The sequence below is a fragment of the Meleagris gallopavo genome, chromosome 2, assembly GCF_000146605.3.
Source record: "Meleagris gallopavo isolate NT-WF06-2002-E0010 breed Aviagen turkey brand Nicholas breeding stock chromosome 2, Turkey_5.1, whole genome shotgun sequence".
Taxonomy (NCBI): domain Eukaryota; kingdom Metazoa; phylum Chordata; class Aves; order Galliformes; family Phasianidae; genus Meleagris; species Meleagris gallopavo.
In genome coordinates, this window is record NC_015012.2 from 48,892,421 (window position 1) to 48,898,611 (window position 6,191).

General features: G+C 37.5%; 1 long non-coding RNA gene across 2 annotated transcripts in view; it reads right to left on the minus strand.

The window, feature by feature from the left end:
- LOC109366065 overlaps window positions 1-6,191 on the minus strand; it is a 19,648-nt gene that overhangs the window by 2,181 nt on the left and 11,276 nt on the right. The gene's annotated exons all lie outside the window — the stretch shown is intronic.

The window sequence follows — 6,191 nt, forward strand, 5'->3', positions numbered from 1 at the left end:
CACACACACACAAAATAAGAATAAGCTAAAAATTTTGATTTCACATGTAAGGGGATCTAGATAAAGCAATCAATGAAATCCTGATCTTAGTTTGCTTCTTTGCCTGCATTTATCAGATGACTTGCTAGGAAATACTATATGCCTTTGTGGTCCTCATGCTGATGGAGTTGAAGGGCAAAGACCAGCCATTCAAGGAGGGAGGAGACCAAGAAACTAAATAAAACACAGAGATCTCTACTCTAGGATGGATAACTTTGGTCAAAAATGTGAGGTGCATTTAATCTTTTTCCCCATCAACAGAAGGGAAATATATTTTCAGAGACTAATCCATCAACTTTCTATATCCCATACCTTCTGTCTCAGAATAGTTGTGTTAAAAGTTGTGCTAGATCATTAAATACACTGGATTTTTTGTTTTGTTTTCATTTGTTAATGATGTTTTGTGTTTGTTTGTAGCTGAGTTTTTTGTTTTATTGTTTCTGTTTATTTTAGGAATCACGTATAAATATTACTGGCACTGAGCACTTCGTTTGCCCAGCGGCTTCTGACAGCTCTCCTTGATTATGAGACATTTGTCTTTAAATTACTCCATTTTCTAGACAGCCACCTTAGGCACAGAGTTTCCTACAATAACAAAAAAACCATATTTATGAGACTGCATTGTTAAAATATTAATGGCCTGTTACCGATGTTGAGAATTTGGCTGCTGCCTTGCTTTCAGAAGTCACTTCTGCTCAGCTGAGACACCCCCAGTCAGAGGTTCATCACAGACACAGTCTGAGCTATCCTCAGTGCCAATAAATTTATCTCCTGATAACCACTGCCTTCTCTCACTTTGATAAATCTGCCTTTGCACTGAAGACGTTTTCTAGTGCCACGTTGGAAGTTGAAGTCTCAAGAGGCCAATGCATTAAAAGTACATCAGATTCAGACCCACATTCTCATTTGAAGTGTTTATAACTCTGAGGTACTGTTGTCCAAGTCGCAAAGTTAGCACAGATGCTGTGACTGTTACCAGTAACAGCAACACTGATCTTACCTGGCCACTTGGCAACATTAATCAATTTCTCATAGGCACTGCCTTTACAGCATTAGGCTGTCTTTTATGACAAACGTCTCCTGAGAATTCAGATTTATGCCATCTGCTACTGCATAGCAGATAGGTCACAATGAAGAAAATGTTGGTGAGGTAAGTTATATGATGATGAGGTTGCACGTTAGGCATAATCAGGTTGCTAAAAATCTGGAAGTGCAGATGTAAGATAAAAGCAGAACGCTCTCAGAATGGCCTTTAGCGGTGCTAAATGCATTAAATAGTTAAATGTATTTACACCCTTTCAACAACTTAGTAAAAATTTTATATGCTCATTTATATGCTTTCAGCTAATCTAATCAGAAAAAAGTGGGTCAACTTAAGACATTATGTAACTCACACTCACAGGTGGCCATTTGTTGTGCAAATAAAACTTATAGGCTGAAATCTGGTCTAAAATCCAGACTGGTCATTGGGAATCCTGCAATGGACTTTGGTGATCTTTGGAATTCTCTTTACAATGGAATCAGCAGTATCAAAGGTAGGAAGAAGAAGAAACTAAGCACTAAATTTTTGAAAGGAATAAAGCAAAGGCTTATATTAAGTGACTAAGCACTAGCAACACATGAAATTCAAATGCAAATAGCACCAATTTGTCTCTCAAATCTCTTACTTTTCTGTCAGTACCAGTGATGTTCAGGGGGCAATGGATATCACTGGACAGTAAATCAACAATGTGAAAGCCCTTCTGGGTCCTGAACAAACTTCACAACATGCCCCAGCACAAGAATGCTACTGAGGAGACAGTAGGGAGAACCCAAAGTTGTCCTCCTAGGCAAAAGATAACAAGTAAATAGCAAAGCAGTTACACTATGCTGTTCCCACAACTGCAGTGCTGCTCCAGATCACAAGCAAACTAGTTTCAAGCAAACATGATGAGTGCTTTCATCTGCCACTCCACCACAGGGCTTAAAAACACTTTGGCTTTCCATTCCAACTTGCAGTTCTCATCTTTCACCTCTGGAACACGGTGCTAAAACATCTCTTTGTGAACTAGCAGAACATATTCATAAAATTGTCTGAAGGTACAAACAAAATATTTTCCATTTGGCTCCCCCAGATCCGTGCTACGTTTTCTTATCCTTTTAAAACAATGTCAACAGAGAGAAAGAGAGGGGGGACAAAACAATATGAGATTTAAAAATTAGTAGTCTCAACGAGTTTAGATCAATAAACATTAAAATTACCTAAGTACTATCTTGTAGAATTTGCGCAGTATCGCTATGAATAAAATCGAGATTTCTGCTAACAGTAGTAATTTCAGTGTTGAATAAAGAAAAAGTGGAGGCAATATCTGAACTATTTGAAACTTAATCAGTGAACAGGATTATAATCTTCAAACCAAGTAAGAATTTGGAAAGGTTTTAAAAGGGAATACTAGCACCCCAGCTCAGTTAAGTACACGTTCTTATACCTTCTACTGTTCAGGTTCATGCAACTAACTAAAAAATTATTACTTATGATTTGGGACTTAATTGCAACAGTTTTTAAATATTTTTAAATGTATTTCAACTTAAACCATGTTTAAGTTTATCAATGTTTATCAACCTCAGTTCCACTTAAATTTTTGTCTGTGGATGTCAAAAAAGCTTGAAATTATTCACAGTTATTAAGAGATGGAATAATATCACTGACATGAATGAAGATAGGTCTGAATAAAAAGAAAAAGAATAATACAAAGTAAATCTACACAGAATATGTTTCTACTCTTCATTACTTTCAGCATTAATTTGTCTTTCTTGAGTTTTTTACTTCCTGGAGTCAAGCTAGTTTGTGCAAGATAAATTTAATGTTGCTTTACTGCCAAGCAGCCTGATGTGCATTTATTTGTTTTCTGTATGTTTACCACTTTCCTGTTTCATTTCCTCATCCAGGATAGCCACTGCCTAAAAACTCATTTTATCTGCATCTATGGATATTTATGTCTTGCATACACACAAGACAGTTGACTTTTTACTTTTGTTGCTGCTAATAAAGCTTGTTTTCTTCAACAGCTTTATTCATGAAACATCTTTATTCCACCCATGAGAAATGTAAAGCTATACCTAAATAGGAGATATGGAATATCAGAAAAACTGGACTGAAGTTTAAATTGAGCAAGAACCACCACATAACATGGTTAAATATATGCTGAATGGAAGATTCCTGTCCTGTCAGAGCCACTGAGCTCTTCCTCACATTTGAAAGCTACGTTATGATATGCATTAATTTCCCAGGTATTCAACCCCACCACTTAACATCATTTTGGCAGCATTTGAGAAGTGATTGCGTACCACGAGGACATAGTTTGGAGAAGAGATAGGCTTCGGAAGCTTGTTGGTGGCACCAAATTATCAGAAGTTGCCTCTGGGCCAACAAGGCTGGCTATTGGCCCAACTCCAATGGCATCACAAGTGGGAAGGGCTTAGGCAGAGGTGATGTAAGGAGTTCCCACAAGCAACAAGGCAGCATCTAGTGATCATAAACTAAATACTTCCTTTTCCCAGGTTACGGCCCTGGAAAGCCAGGTTGGCTTATGAGAGAGTTGATGAGGATGAAAGAGATGGTCATGACATTCTTCTGTTCAACATTCTCTCCAAAGAAGCAGCTCAGCTGCCCCTGTGTTGGCCTTCACCCCATTCTCTACCCTCCATGCATTTTTCATTTTATCTCATAGCTTTCATTTTTCTGTCTACCCAAGCCAAGTTTTTTCACGCCTTCTCATAAAGTGTTTTTTCTTACCCTGCTCCTCACTATAGTGGTCTCTCTCAGCCCCTGTGCTAGGACTTTTCAGAATGCAGTATTCTAGAGCGACTCCATAGTGCCTTTTAAAAGGACTGAACATTTTCCATCTTTAATTAATCTGGGACTTTACAGAACGGTCGTTGTACTCTGCAGCACATTTTCAATTCATAGTCACTCCATAACTAAGTGGTATAACTGTGTCTTCCTCTGTAATTTCCAAATGATGAATTCTAAGCTTGTCATGGCAACTCTTTTTATTAGTTCCAAAATTCATGACACTGAATTTTATATAATTAGATTTAATCTTATTTCTAGCACTATACCCTTCAGGCTCATCTAAAATCCTCTGTATGAAATTGTGCTCCCTCCTTGTTTTCATGCTAGACACAGTCCTGTTCTTCCAGTAGGTTTCAGTAGACTTCCACTTTTTACTATTTGCCCTTACTCAAAATGTAGTACTGTAAGATAAATTACAGTGATTCAGTTTATCTTCCCTGAAACTATAGAAGGTTGGAATTAATCTTAGTCCGCATTTCTTCTGCTGCTAGTTCAGAATAGCTGATTATGGAAAATTTTAATCAGTTCTTCTATTCTGTAGAACTATTTTAAATACTGTACTCTTCATTTGGAAAAATAAGATTTGCTTGATGGATAGTAGAATAGTAGTAGGATAGTAGAAACATCTCAGTCTACCCTCTGCTCTACTACTAACCTTCTACATGACCTCAGGCAAGATAACTCATCACTGGAGATTTCGGAAAAGGAGAGACAAACTTTCAGAAATGAATTCTGTACATTGAGCTCTGTCTGGAGGCTGATGTTGAACTTAGTATGTTTGCAGGGTTCCTTCCAGCCTCAGATATTTGTAGAATAAATCTAATCCTCTGTATACACATTTTCATTTCACCCAGGTCTTTATCATTGTATTTCCATGTAAGTTCTCATGATCAACAAATCTTGTTTACTTACTGTTGGTGCAGTATTTTACATGCAGACCTATGTGTGGCTTTTAGGCCCTATATTTCAGCACAACCATTTCATCAGCTCCAGTACAACTGACATACTTCCTATAGGTAACATTCACTGTATGTAGATTAAGGTATAATAGTCTATGAAAACACTATTTACAATACAGTACTATTTTAGTGAGTCTGGAGTTTTGGTGCACTTTAATCAGTCATCAGTATCAGTTTATCTACAGTGACTCTGATAATAATTATGTTTCTCATAGCAGTTCAATAAAAAGCCTTATTGTATGATATAAGTTCTTGCTTTGAAAGACATCTTATCTAGATACTATTGGCAAGTTTGGTTTTTTTCTACTCCACATTCTATTATTAGTTAGAAGTCAGCTCTTGCCTTTTTATCTGATTTGATATAGTTTGTAAATTGCTTACTGAATGCAACCTTTGGAAAAAGGATATTAAAGATGAATTAGAAGCCAAGATAGAATGTTAGTAAGAATGTGACTTGGTAGTTTAGTAATTTGAGTACTCAGATTAAAGCAAGCAACCCAAAATTCCTTTCTTTGGTTTGTGTATTCTAGCTACTGCCTATTTGATTTAAAATAGGCAAGTGTCTGTTGAAACAGGAGTTCCAAGCTTTTTATCTTCCAGGTAAACATCCTGAACGTGTGGCTAAAGATCAAATTATTCCTTTTACCTTATGTCACTAGTTCCCTCTGCTCTTTTACAAGTGGCTCCATAACCTGGAACCTGGTGGCATCTTCCTGAGACAAGAGCAGAATCACTGGACAAGGAAAACATTGATGCCTATTTTCAGAAGGAAGGGGCCAGTGATAGCAGATGATGCAGAACTCCACATACTTGTTGTAAACATGGAGCTCTCACTCAGCAAGAGAATGCCTGCTTAGAGAGTGAGCAGCGGTCTCTGCAACTCGCTTGCAACCCAGGCAGTATGTTCTGAAATTGCCCACGAGATCAGACTTTTCATTATTCACATGTAGATGAATGCTTACAGTGGCGTCTCATATGGACTTCCTTTAGTTTACAGTAAAGTAGAAATTTCACACTGTCTGTAGCAGCACCTTGGCAGAGATAAAAGCTGCTAACAATGTGGGGGTAGCAGTCAGATGCCAGTTTTACTCAGTATTCTCTGGTTGCTGTCAACAGGGGTGGCTGCAAAGAACTTCAGTAAGCAGCAAAGTTCAACCTCAATTCTTGATTTAGGCATCTGTAATCCTTTTACAGCTCTTACAGCAACCTAGCATTACTGCAATATGTACACCTCCATACAATATAATCTCTGAATCAAGCACAACACCTAGTTATAGTGGCCAGCAAGTCTTCCTTTTCCCACTTTTATTATGTCACAACCAAAGAGAACTGGGCTTACAGATGTCTTACAGGAAAAA